The sequence below is a fragment of the Pituophis catenifer genome, unplaced genomic scaffold, assembly GCF_029215685.1.
Source record: "Pituophis catenifer annectens isolate HBS135680 unplaced genomic scaffold, rPitCat1.0.hap2 SCAF_3, whole genome shotgun sequence".
Classification (NCBI taxonomy): Eukaryota; Metazoa; Chordata; class Lepidosauria; order Squamata; family Colubridae; genus Pituophis; species Pituophis catenifer.
Genome location: NW_027256883.1, coordinates 77,342,854 through 77,358,173, shown reverse-complemented (window position 1 = coordinate 77,358,173; position 15,320 = coordinate 77,342,854).

Genomic DNA, 15,320 nt, shown 5'->3' with positions numbered 1-15,320 from the left:
CCATTCTGATTTCATTCCAACTTCATTGGAAATTTTGTTGGTTTAGAAGGAATGCCACATGGTGATCATACATGTTAAAATTAAATTGGCTTCTTTCTAACTCAAAATGGGAGAAAAAAATAAAGTAACATTTTTTTTAATACCCTCCCCAAATGGACAATTCTATTCACATTCCACATTGCTTTGCATTTTTCTCTAGCTCTTTTATGTAAACTTGCATATACTGGGAAAAATTGATATTACCCCAAAGAATTCTAACACAACTTCCATTTTGAGCCATTAGGTATAATGCTAATGAAACTGTAATAAACTTAATGTTGACCTTTCTCTATTCCTAAAATGACTGCTCAATGAATAAGGATTCAACTTAGTTAAAATATAGAATCCTTCTGAAAAATAGCATAATAGCAGAAATAATCATATCAATTATTTGAAAACATTGTTCTGTTATCAATGACTGTTAATATGAAAGAAGAGCCTTCTTTGAATATTTATTTTTATTTCATTTATCAAATTTATATGATTTATATTTATCAAATTTATATTCCCTGCCAAATGAAAAAAAAAAAAAAAAAGACTCGTATTTCATTCTTTCCTGGACCTACAGCTCTCTAGTTTTATTTTCATACCTCTGAGACAATGTGTCCATATTTTACATCTCAGGGATGTTATCTTTCAAAAATTGCCAACCAAATCACATCATGTGGTCAGGTCCCGCTGCTTGTCTGCCCTGCCCAACAGGTCTAGGGCAGCCATGCTTTATCAAATTACTGACAAACCTCAGAACGATGAATATATTCCTATGTTAAATTCACAGTATCCAGTCTCTGCAAGTTATTCCAAAGTTATTCAACTGGAACATACTTGCATATGCATGCTCTTCATTTTTGCACTGTTTATTCTGAGCCTTTTAGCTTGACAAGAACCAGTTTGCTGAAACTCCCCATTGTACAATACTCAAATTGTCTTTCTTTCCCCCCCCCTCCCCGACTTAACCATAATAGCTAGAAAACTTCTTGGAAAGAAAAAAGAAGTGAAAGAATTTCTGAGGGAAGTCTTGTGGTGTATTTAAGCTTATTTTATCACTGCAAGCAAACAAGCTTTAAAGCCTCTTTAATTGTCCGCATTTCCCAATTGTGGGATTTAACGGATGTCGGGGAAGCCAAAGAGCCTATCAGCTCCTGGAGATACAGATGTCCATTCCTAACCATAACAAGGTCAAGATGATGAAATGTGTATATATTGCCACTGTGCAATCCCCACCCGCTTGTAGTAATCTTGCACCATTAGTAAAGCAGAATTTTTATCATCACAGCGCAATGAGCATTCCACCATAACAAATGGCTATGGCTGGAGACACAATGAATGGATGATAGGATATATTATAGCCTTCTTGTGATTAAATAAAGGCATAATAACATGTTCCATCCAAGAATTCCATGGTAATTCTTCCACTTAACAGAACAAGAGCACAAAAAATGTCAAATTGTTCAGCACAGTGCTACTTTCAGTAGACTCAGATCTCAACAGCCATGCTTGTACATTCTAATAATGTGTGAATACATCTTTTACTCCAAAATGTCAGGATTCTGACAACAGCGTGAACTGTAGCATTGAACCACATCTGCTGGCTTTCATCATTCTAGGTGAAAGAAACTTGTACAAACCAACATATTACTTTTTTGCATATTTTTAGGATGGCTAACAGTACCTTAAAGTCTATATAAAATGTGCTTGATAAAAAGCATTTGATTAGCATCATGTATCAAAAGTATTGTAATATAGTATTGCAATGTAGAAACAAATATAAATCGGGAGATTCACATTTGTAAATTATTAGAAAAATATGTGCCTAAATTGTGGAAAGTTGTATAAAAGATTTTTATGGCAGTAAATTCAAGGCATGGGACTGGGCTCCCTAACCCCTGATCTGTGGACCAGCACCGGACCACGGGATGCCAGAAACCAGGCCGCAAAAGCAAGCAGAGCCCCATCTGTAGAATGTAGGCAGCATGCGAAACCTTGCCCACTCTGATCCACAGAAAAAACTCTCTCCACAGAACCAGTCCCTAGTGTTCAAAAGGTTGGGAGCCATTGCCCTAGAGCACCATCTTTTTCCAAGAATCCCTACCCATCCAATTCAATCCAGCAGATTGGAAATTCTGCACATTTTGTCAGATAAAGACTGTCAATTGGTGGGAACTAGAATTGGGGCCTTCTCTGCTGCAGTACCTGCTTTGTGGAATAGTTTCTCCCTGGAGGTTAGAACGGTTCCTACAATTCTACCATTTTGGCTTTTCATAAGGCTCTAAACCAGAGGTCTTCAAACATGGGCGTTTGAAGTTCACAAGTCTTAAAGCTGCCAAGTTTGGGGACCCCTGCCCTAAACACAAGGCTGGGTATTTGACTTGGGGCTCAGAATGTGTTAAGGGCAGGGATGGGCTGCTGGGAACCCCTGTTTCATAGGGGTTCGGGAGAACCTCTTGCTAAGATTTTGTGCAGTTCGGAGAACCCCCAAATCCTACTCCTAGATGTCCCCATCCGCCTGCCCCTCCCAGGAGTCCCCACGTGGCCCGTTTTGGATGCAGGTAAGTGCAGGGTGTACATGGAGGCTCAGGGAGGGTGAAAAATGGGCCTACTGGAAGTTTGGGGAGGCCGTTTTCACCCTCCCGGAGGCTTGAGGAAAGCCTCCAGAGCCCGGGGAGGGCAAAAAGAGCCTTGGTAGTACAGTGGTTTAAAGCACCCTGTTATTAAGAACAGCTGCCTGCAATTACTGCAGGTTCGAATCTCGCCAAGGCTCAAGGTTGACTCAGCCTTCCATCCTTTCTAAGGTAGGTAAATTGAGGACCCAGTTGTGGGGGCAATAAGCTGACTTTGTATAAATATACAAAAGAATGAAGGCTAGTGCTTAGCGCACTGTAAGCCGCCCTGAGTTTCCGGAGAAGGGCAGCATATAAATCAAATTTAAAAAAAATGCCCCCCTCACCATGGTGCAGGAAGCCGATTAGGCCACTCCCACCATGGCCGTGTCCACCCAGCAACCAGGCAGAAAACACCTTGCTAAAATTTTTGAAGCCCACCCCTGGTTAAGGGCCCCACTTCTTGTTTTTACTGTTTACAGTTAACATCTTGGTTTATTGTCATAATAAATGCCTAACTACTACATCTCCCTGACCACCCGGACCTTCAAGGGTTAACTAACCACATATCCCATAATCCCTGTAACCACTCCTTACCTCTTAGCCCCTCCTCCTGGGTACAAAAGGTCCAACCACATGTTCCACAGTTGATTCCAGATGTATACCTGAAAGAGAAAGGTACAAGGTCAGTGACCTCCAGTACCAACAGATCAACAATAAAACTACAGAAAAGAATTGGAGTCTGTCTTTGAGTTATTGGGCTAGATCCAGTTTCTAACAAAATGGTAGCAGAGGTCGGTTGCCCATAACTCCAGACAATGACTGAACCCAACACCTACCCTGAAGAAGCAAACAGAGCACAGACCAGAGCTCTTACCAAGAAGATGGCTGAGAAGCTTGCAACCAAAGCCACAGCCATGGAGGAGACAGAAGCTGGAAGCGAACAGGACTCCAGCCTGGACTCACAATCAGATGAAGAGGGGCCATCCAAGGAAATCACCGCCCCGGAAGAAGAAACAGCACAGAAAATGAAAAAATTCAAACTCTCCATCCTGAAACTGATGGAGGGAAACAGCGACAAAGAAAACCTCATCGCGGACCTTCAAAGCCTCTTCGAGCAACAAGAAGCAGCGATCGAGGCCCCAAAGACCACCGAGAAAGAAAAGCCAGCAAAAAAGGGTAAGCCACCCCAACCCGATGATCCTGAGCCGGCAGAATCCATTTCCGCGCCCCCTTCCCGGCGGCCATCTTGGGACGAGCACCAGCCAATGGGAAGCCAGGATTTGAATCCCTTGGCGCGAAAATGCCCGAACCCCGAAACAGACGAGGGGGGCTCAGAAAGTGACTACGAAGAGCCCAGCTCTGAAAGCGACCACGAAGAGATCGCAATAACAAAAAGAAAAACGCCTACCGATCTCGAATTGCAAAAGGCAATCGAGACCATTACCGCTGCCCTAGGCTCCGCTTTCGAGCCCCCTGCGGCACTCAATAAACCAAAGAAAAATCCTGGAGGGCACAAGAAGGCCAGGACAACCAACAGAGACCAGGCAACCGAGTCACAACCTACAAAAAACACCGCGCGCGCCAACAACCGGCACAAAAGACCGCCCACCTGCAGGAAAAATCAACCGCAGAACTCGAACTCACCACCCGCTACACCGGCAACGCGAGGCCCGAGGCAGAAGAGAAGAACCGGCTACTCACCAACGCCACGACACCCATCGGACCAGTCCACGCGACCAGGGACCAGCGACCACGAGGGAGGATCAGCCGCCGCCGCCGCCATTACCGCCGAGCCGCTGGGTGCAGGGAATCCTCAACCTACGACCTCCGCTGCTGCTGCGCCGCCGACCCGCGAAAGTCCTCGACTTGCGACCGCGTCGCCCCCTCACCTTCTGCCCTTCTTCGCCGGGGATCCGGCCATCCAGCAGTGGTGTCCACCTTCAGGAGGAATCTTCGGACCCACCGGGGGCGGGTCCAGCCTCCCACCGACAGGCCTAGGCCTAGGCCTGGGAGCTCCAGCAACAGGAACCTCACCCGATGGACTCCAGCGCAGAATGAGCTTCGCACATGCCCAGTACCTGCCTGTAATAAGAGAAGCAAGTTACATAGATCCAAGCAAGTACAGAATGGCCACAGACATCCCAAAGCCTTATTGTGAGTTTAATCACAACTTGGACCATGGACAGCTCCCCCCAGTAAGTAACCTTACTAACATTTCTGGGGCAAATTATGCCAATTTGCCAAAACTGCAGTTAGATGGGGGTAATATTATAGAATGGAGCCAACAATTAAGGGTTGCTCTCATGAGAGAGAATGCACTGTTCCTAGCTAACAAACCTCCCCAAAAGCCCTGGTCACTGGAAATTGACTGCATTCATCACAGGGCATTTTGCATCATGTTAACCTCCATTCCATCTGCTATATATCCATCTATTGAGGACAATCTAACTGTTTATGATATTATGCAAAAACTATGTAACCTGTTTTATAGCCAAAGCAGAGCCACCACCACTAGACTATCTAGGGAGTTCCACTCCACCAAGCATAGGGCAGGGGTCCCCATGAGTGAGCACATCTTAAAGATGAATGCTGCAAGGACAGAACTCATGCAGAGGGGGGAAATCATCACTGAAGAGAGCATGATAAGCATAATCATAAACTCTCTTGATAGCAGCTGGGACATCTTTATGACCCAACTAAATAGCCTCAACTTGCAATACCTCACACTAGGCTCACTGACCAGTCAGCTCGTTGCAGAGGACACTCTGAGGAGGGAACGCCAACTAGCCAAAGGGGACCCCAGACCCACAAGGAGGGTGGATTTCCAGGATAGGGCCAGGGATACCTCAGAATGTTATTCTTGTGGATCGAGGAACCACTTAAAGAAGGATTGCCCCAGGAACCATAGGGATAGGGGACAGCACGACAGTAGAGGGGGAAGGTCACCTGAACGCAGGTACCCAAAGGAAAGGGGGCGAGGGTGGTCACCCAACCCCAGGAAACACCACGAGCGCAGAGACCACTCCAGGGAGAGTAGCTCTGGCTCCATGTACGGGATCAGGCACGATGACCCAAATGACAAACATAAGATAGAGAGAAACTCATGGCTTCTAGATTCAGGGGCCACAAGTCACACTACCTGTAACCCAGAGCTGCTAGACTCACTCACAGAAATAGACTCAGAAATAAAGGTGGCAAACCAAAGCAAGGTCAGAGTAGTGGGGAAAGGAAACGTACACATCACACAGGTAGGGGACTTAAAAGAAGTACTGTACATACCAGAGATTCCCCACAATGTGCTAGCCATCACAAGGCTAACACGAGACACAAATATAGAAATAAAATTTAAAGATGGAAAGGCACACTTGATCAAGCAAGGGAAAGAGATAGGAAAGGTAACCATACACGAGGGACTTCCCTACTTCACACCCAACGCAAGGGAGGAAGAAGGCATTGATACCAGCACAAACCACAGGGTAGATAAGTATCCAGAAACAGAGGGGGTGCAGCAGGAGGCAGGATGTAGCCATGAGAAGACAAACAAGTCTGTATCTATCGGCAAGCCATTACATGATAACTGCGCCCACCTCCTCCACAGGAGACTGGGACACATAAGCTTCCCCATTGTAAAGAAAATGACGGAATGTACCGAGGGTCTCAAAGTAAAGAACTGCGAAAACTACTTGGAGTGTTCAGTTTGTAAGCGTTCTAAGATCAAGGTTAAGGCCATCCCCAGGGGATCCAAACGAACCACGGAATACCCCTTCCAATTGGTGCATATGGACTTGGTAGGGCCAATGAAACCCTCTGTAGGACATAGGAAGCGATTCTTCCTCACGATTGTAGATGACTACACCAGATACGGGTACGTCTACTCCCTCAGACACAAAAATGAAGTATTCCAAAGGTTCAAAGAATTCCACAGGAGAGTAGATATGCAACACAACATGAGAATAAGGCAGATAATGACTGATAGGGGCTCAGAGTTCATGGCCAAAGAATTCACAAGGTGGCTGAGGGAGCAGGGCATAGCGCATTACACCTCTTCACCTTTCTCCCCATTCCAAAATGGAGTCTCAGAGAGAAAAAACGGGGTGTTGCAAACCATGATGAGGTGCGCCCTGGAGGACGCTGGGATGGGGCAGCATTTCTGGTCAGAGGCATTACACTACGCCAATTACACCCTGAATAGACTGTGGTCAAGCTCTATCAATAAGACGCCATACGAGATGCTATACAACAGAAAGCCCAACATTGCTCACTTACACATATTTGGCGCCCCAGCTGATGTCCACATTCCCAGGCAGCTAAGAAGAAAGGGGGAGAAATTATCAAAAAGGTTAAGGTTCGTGGGTTACGAACCGGGCACAAAGGGCTACAGATTTGTCGACAACAATAACCGTTTTGTGGTTTCCAGATCAGCCAGTTTCCACGAAAACGCAAACTGGTCGAGGGTACACTCCAATGACATCCCAACCAATAGGGTCACATTCGAGCATGACCAAGGGGAAAGGGAGGTCAGAGAGGTCACAGGGCACAAAGCCAACCATCGCAAGGCAAGCGTCAAAGGTTGGAAAGAAGGACACCCCTCACTGAAGATAGATGACCTGACGGACAATGAGGCAGACAACATGCAGGAAACCGAGCCAACCCCCAGCAGGCCAGTCAGAGGAACCAGAAACAAGCTACCAAAGAAGTTAGAGGACTACGTCATGACCATCCACGACACCCATTTCACGCCCAGCTCATATGAAGACATCCTCGGGCTCCCCCAGGAAGAAAAAGAAAAATGGATGTCTGCCATGGAGAAGGAGATGGAAAGCCTAAGGAACCTCCAGGTATACTCACCTGCCCAAGTTCCAAAGGACAAAAAACCAATAGGAACCAAATGGGTATTCAGGGTTAAGACATTAGAGGACAACAAGGTCCTATACAAGGCAAGACTAGTCGCGCAGGGTTTCGCCCAAAGATACCCCGAAGACTATACAGACACCTACTCGCCAACCGTCAGGGCGGAAAGCGTCAAAAGCGCCCTGGTGGTGGCCACCATCCTGGGCTTGGAGGTCTTCCAGTTCGACGTACAAACAGCGTACTTACACGCCGAGCTGGATAAAGAAATATACGTCAAAGCGCCGCCTGGGTACAACAAAGGCGAGGACCAAACCTGGCTGCTGAACAAAAGCCTGTACGGGCTCAAGCAGTCAGGCAAAAGGTGGTATGACTGCCTGGCCAAGGCACTCAGATCCATGGGCTTCGAGGCCACCTCAGCCGACAAATGCTTCTTTACGAGGAGAGAAAACAACACATTCGAGGGTGTGCTCGTTTACGTGGACGACATCTTGTACATCAGCAAACACAAGGACAGATGTGACAAGTTCGCCACTGACCTGGGTAGCCACTTCTCCCTAAAGTCACTTGGAAAGATTGACAGATACCTAGGGGTCCAAGTGATGAAAACCAACAAGGGCTTCCGCCTCTCCCAGAGAGAAAAGATCATCGAGCTGCTGTCCAAATGCAACATGTCCGAAGCAAAACCCAGCGAGACCCCCATGCAGCCTGAGTTCCTGAAGACCATGTATGAGGAATCTGAACCTTTCACAGACAACAAATTGTATAGATCAACGATAGGGTCACTGCTGTACATATCCAACTGGACCAGGCCCGACATCGCCTTAGCCGTCAATCTACTGTCCAGGCATGTAAGCAAGCCCACGTTAACACACTGGAACGCCATAAAAAGACTACTCAGATACCTAAAATTCAGTGCGGATGCCCTACTCTGCCTAGAACCAGAAACATCCGAGAAACCAAAGCTAACCTGCTATGCTGACGCTGACTGGGCTGGGGACATAGGGTGCAGAAAAAGCACCTCTGGCTACGTGCTACTACTCAACAATTGCCCCATCCATTGGTACACTGGAAAGCAAAAACTGGTGGCCACATCAACTACGGAAGCAGAATTTGTCTGCCTATCAAAGGCCGCAAACAATTTAGTATGGTTCGATGACCTGCTCTGCGACATCTGGGCTGAACCCTCATATCCAATAGTTATCCACGAAGACAACAAAGCGGCAATAGAGATCTCTAGGGCCGATGCCATAGGTCAGCGTTCTAGGCACATTGACATTAAATACAAACACGTCAGGCAGTTTTCAGAGATAGGCTTCATTAGAGCAGTACACTGTGACACAGAGGAGCAAACAGCAGATATTCTCACTAAACCCCTACCACATAAACAACATGCTTACCTAATGTCAAAAATGCGTGTTTGCTTGTAATTCATGCCTGTACTTGTGTATTTCCTGTATGTATGCAAACATTGCCCCAGGTACCCAGTTAGGCATTTAGAGGGGGTTTTGTCATAATAAATGCCTAACTACTACATCTCCCTGACCACCCGGACCTTCAAGGGTTAACTAACCACATATCCCATAATCCCTGTAACCACTCCTTACCTCTTAGCCCCTCCTCCTGGGTACAAAAGGTCCAACCACATGTTCCACAGTTGATTCCAGATGTATACCTGAAAGAGAAAGGTACAAGGTCAGTGACCTCCAGTACCAACAGATCAACAATAAAACTACAGAAAAGAATTGGAGTCTGTCTTTGAGTTATTGGGCTAGATCCAGTTTCTAACATTTATACAGTAGATTTATTCCTTGGATAATTTTATTGTTTTAAATTCTTTTGCAGTTTTAGAATGGTAAGCTAACCGGAGTCACCTGGCTGAGATGGGCAGCTATAGAAATTGAATAAATGAATGAGTAAATAAATAAATACATGTTTTCTCTATTTAATTAAAAATAAAAATAAATTTGCTGAGATGCAACTATATGAATGAGAAAGAATGAACTTTAACTGGTCAACACATTTCTCAGAGTCTAGTGGTTAAAGGCACCAGGCCATAGGCTGGAAGACTGGGAGTTTTTGTCCTGCCTTAGGCATAATACCAGCTGGGTGATTTTGGACCAGTCTTTCTCCACCCTAGGAAGAAGGCAATGGAAGAAGGCAATGGCCAACTATTGCTTAAAATGTTGCCAAGAAAATTGCGTGGAAAATTACTATGTATTAATTCAATAGACAAAATTGACTTGAATGCACTAAATTAATCATCATCATCAACCCCCAGTGAAGTACCACCTGGACGTGGTTGAGGGGCTTGTGTGCTCTGAGGAAGATGAAAGCTATGCCAGCACTGGACAGATCTCATCAGAGGAGTCAGATAAAGAGTTTCTCTCCCATAAAAAAATATGATGTGATGTAAATTTCAGCAACCCATACCGGCTCAGTCATCACTTGAGTCAACATGGACCATGCTAGGTATTGGAATTCCTGGACATTTAGGGAAACTGGGCTACAGGACTCTGGACTATTGGCTGTTAAAAAAAAAAGAAAGTTAAAATTAAAGAAAGAAACAGAAGGGCTAATTCTGCAAGCTCTGAGAACCAGTCCATACAAGTGCAGAATTGAAAAGATAGTGATAGACTGCAAATGCCATCTCTGCAAAGATGTTGAAGTGGGCCATCTGGTTATAGCCACTGCAAAAAGATTGCCCAGACCAATGACAAACAATGGCATAACAAAGTAACAACAACGATGCATTGGAAGATCTGCAGGCAATACCATTTGCCTGTAAACAATAACTGGTGTGGGCATAAAATAGAGAAAGTAATAGAAAATGAAGAAGCTAAAGTACTCTGGCACTTCAGAATTCAAACTGACAGGCACCTGCCACATAATACCCCAGACTTAACAATTGTTGATTAAAAAAAAAAGACAAATACTGTATAATCTGGATAGTAGACATTACAGTATTTGGAGACAGCAGAAGAGAAGAGAAAGAACTGAAGAAGTTAACAAAATACAAAGATCAACAAATAGAAATAGAACAACTGTGGAAAAAAGAAGCTAATGTACTATGCCAGTAGTAATAGGCAGCCTGGATGCAATCCCAAAACTGAAGCACCACTTGAACACCATTGTGATTGATAAAATCACTGTCAGTCAATTGCAAAAGGCAGCTTTACTCGGAATAGCTTATATCCTGCAATTATGCCTTTAACACCATCAAACATCCACAACTGCCTATCTCAGGTCCTTGGGAAGAAATAGGTGGATAAAAAATGCCAAATCCAGTCTGAACATCTGTCTGGCTATGTGATACACCATAATAATCACTACTGGGTTTGCAGTATATTGAGTTGGGGTACCAATTGTAATAGTTTGTTTATTCTTATCTTGTCAGCATAAGTGTCCATATCAACATGTAGAGTATGAAAAAAAAAAACCTGTTTCTGACAGTTGAAATTAGAGGCATTAGTTGTTGTTTTTTTTCTCCCTTTCATTATTCTTCTCATCATTCCTCCTGGCTGATCAGGTCATACACCCTTCAGTTGTTATAGTTTCATCACTAATTTAACCAAAGACAGAGTAATTTGTTCTTTGTTGCTCTATTCAAGTTTCATTCTAACAGGTGCCTTTGAAGTTAGCAGGAAAGCTATTCAAGAAGGAAGAATAGACTAGGCTTTCTATTAGCAATAAAATTGCCATGTATTAACCCCACATATTTCGGAAAATGAGCTGCAGTCAAGTGAAGAAGGCAACATCATCTCCTTTCACACAAAGAGGCTTTCTCATACCTTAATTTGCTATAAACACGATGACTGTCATAAAAAAAAACAAATTTGTGCTTTGTTCAGAGCAGGTGCTGAGGCTGCAAATCTCAAACTATTTGTAAACAGTGAGTTCCAAGGCCTTGGTCATTTCTCTTATTCCACAGTAGGATTAGAACCATAAACCTACTTGGCAGTCTACATTTTAAGACAAAACAATTCAGAAGGAAGGAAGGAAGGAAGCTGCTTTATAGGAAGCTGTGTTCATGTATCATATTAATTCACACTTCGCTTTAGTCATAGTTTGTGATATGTTGGAATAGAAGACCATCATTTCTTTTTTCAAATAAAGCAATTGTGACAACTGCTATTTGAACCCAGCAACCAATCATTAGTTTGTCTAGTTTTGTTGTGACTCTTTTTTCACTTTCAAATGAAGCACTGTGGTCTGAATCAGGGGTGATACTCACTTACCTTCACTACCAGTTCGCAAATGCGAGCGCGGACATATGCTCACCTCGCTTATGCGCAACACCTCTGGGCATGCACAGGACCTTCTGCGCATGCGCAGAACATCAAAAATGGGACATGATGACATCCAGGTGGGTGGGCGGAGCCTCCTGCAGCCGCTACTACCAGCTCGCCTGAACCAGATAGAACAGGCTGAATGCCACCACTGGTCTGAATCAGTGCTGGGTTCCAACTGGTGTTACCACCTGTTCTCTTTGCACACAGGCTTTACACACTATCGCTGCATGCATGAACGCTTCGCTCGCATCCGTGCCGAACTTGCGCTCTGCGCAAGCACATTAGATTTCTGCCCAGCTGAGGCACAGCCATCCACTCTGCCATGCTTATCAGCTGGGCTAAAAAAATGACAAATAAAGGTAGGTATAACGCTGGGGAGGGTTGGAGGGTCCAGCTCACAGTCATAGAGAACCGGTTCACTGATGTCACATCATCACCACTACCAGCTCGCCCGAACTGGGCCGAAGCTGGAGCAACCCACCACTGGTCTGAATCCTTTGAATACAGCATGTATTCGTCTAAGCTATAGACATTCTTTAGAAACTTTAGACAAAATTTAAGAAACACCCCCACCCCCACCCTCACCCCACACACACTTATGCTGTTACAGTAGGCCATACCAAGTATGGTAAGGTGCATAAAAGTATTTTAGCATATATACTTAAGCGTAAGATCTATCTTCCACTTTTGAAATTACAACCCTCCTGTATCTGTATGCAATCTCCTTCCTATGTAAGATGCATACAGTCATGCTCATTTAATAACCATTACATGCTTTATTACCAAAACTGCCCCCATCGTTAGATAACACTACTGGTCTTGTCTTCTGCTTGTTCATATTTAATACTCATATTTAATATGTCCCAACACTTGTTTGCACAGTATATCCATATTAAATACAAGATTATAGCGTATACTGGAAGCCAATTGTGCAGACCAAAAGATAGACGCGCTTTGGGGACTAATCATAGGTAATTAGATTTAGACAACTCTTCATGAATATAATTCTTTGAAGAATTATATTCTTTCCTTTCATCTGTCTTTTGTGGCTAATATATCACTCTCTGATCTTTTCGGAAATCATCAGCTTATCACTCTACATCAATCCTACATCTGCCATGTAGTCTTCCAACATATACTGAAAGAGGTTATAATAAGGGCTCATGTACATCAGTCACTAAACATTACCTAGCTGTACGTATGAGGAATTCTATTGAAGCACTTATTCTAATTGAGTACACAGTAAATAAATAAGATGAATTGGCAAAGTTGGCTTGCTATGGGATTCTTTTATTGCTTCCTAGTTGAGGGAAGATAATACTATTATGGATTCATTGGAATGACTTCAAACAGATTTTACTATTATAATGGTAATAACAATACTTGTTTTTCCATGCTCATAAAGATACGTGAGATATCAGATGCATATTCTCTTTTGGAATGCTTGCAAAAAGGAATAATTTAAAATATAAACAAGTCTTCCACAAGTTAAAAATACCATCTGTATCTTTAGAACAATGAGTATGTTCCTTATTGCTGCAGTATCAGTAAATATAAATGTTCCACCTATATTTCTTTTGTATTTCTACCAAAATATTGCTACTAATGCTACTAATATACCATTGGTCTGTTGGTATGACAGACAAAACAAGCAAACCAGTGGTGGAATTCAATTTTTTTTTACTACCAGTTCTGTGGGCGTGGCTTGGTGGGCATGGTTTGGTGGGTATGGCAGGGGAAGGATATTGCAAAATCTCCATTCCCACTCCACTCTGGGGCCAGCCAGAGGTGGTATTTGCCCGTTCTCCGAACTACTCAAAATTTCCGCTATTCAGTTCTCCAGAACCTGTCAGAACCTGCTGAATAGCAGCCCTGAAGTAAACATACTGTATCTCTCTTTGTTGGTTACCCACAAAGATACATAAACTGGCCTTCCACAAACCATCCAAATGTAAAAAGTGACAGTTGCAGGCATACCAAGGTATGACTTCCAAGACAGTTGGGAAACATCCCTAAAAATAGGGCACAGAATTGGGGCACAGAATTGTTGATGTCATAATCATTAACCATTTGGTGCCTGCCACAATCTGTTTTCCTCCCAGTTTGTATCGTGCCATGCTTTAAAAAAATCATAGAATCTGGAAGATTTTAGGAAGATGGGAAAATGTTCTTACCAGCATTCTTATAATGGGTACAGGCTTCCCAGATTATTTAATAACCATTACATACGCTTTCTCATCTACTGCTACTTCATCCTTTTTTATGGCAAAGTTTGGAAAATAAACCAGAAAATTTGAAAGCAAAAATGGGTGGTACCGTTCCTTCTATTTTTCCATTTGCACATCTGAAACAGCAACCTCTGCTTACAATATGGGAGGCAAGCATTTATAACTCTGCCCCTTTTTAATATGTATTCTAATGCATGTGAGACACATTACAACATGGGAGAGGAACTTTGATTGCTCAGTCATATTCAACCCAAAGCCTGACACTGCTGGACACACACACACCTTTTCCCAGTAATCTCATAAAAATGAAGATCTTCAATGTTCAAAGAATCAATTTGTCCACTGAAAGATTTGCTCCCATCTTCTCCCTAAATTTAGCAAAGACTAAGCTGTTCTCTTTGGGGGGAGGGGAATTATTAAAGGTTACAATTAGAAAAAAAAATACAAACTATAAAAAATAGAAAAATAGAAATTGCAGAAAGTAGTAGAAAAGGGAGAAAAGAAAAAAAAACATAAAAGTATATTCCCCCTTTAGCTTGACAAGTACAAACAATTTTGGGAACTTATTTCCATCTCTTAAAATATAGCAAATGTTCTCTACTTCCCATAACTCACCTCTTAACTATAAACACAATCTTAAAATATCCTCATTCATTTCTAGTCAACAAAAGCCCATTAAGGTCTACTAGAGATAACTGCATATCTATTTTAATTTTGATCAAATAAGCCAACTCAATATTCCTTGCATATACTTTTAACTACCTTGGCTTTTAATCCCTTTAAATATCATCTTCAAACTTGATTCTTTTCATCTTCTCGCCATTTTATTTTGGCAAATCTTTCAAAACTTTAATTTATCTAGATCCGTTCCAGTCGGGATTCAGGCCCGGGTACAGCACAGAGACAGCATTGGTCGCATTGGTTGATGATCTCTGGAGACTCGAGACAGGGGTTGCTCCTCAGTCCTTGTCCTATTAGACCTCTCAGCGGCTTTTGATACCATCGATCATGATATCATGCTGCACCGGTTGGAAGGGTTGGGGGTGGGGGGCACTGTTCTACAGTGGTTCTCCTCCTTTCTCTCTGACCGGTCGCAGTCTGTGTTGACAGGGGGACAGAGGTCGACCCCGAGGCCCCCTATATGTGGGGTGCCACAAGGATCGGTCCTCTCGCCCCTTCTATTCAACATTTATGTGAAGCCGCTGGGTGAGATCATCCGTGGTTTTGGGGTGAAGTACCATCAGTACGCTGATGACACCCAGCTGTACATCTCCACCCCAGACCACCCCAATGATGCCCTCGAGGTGATG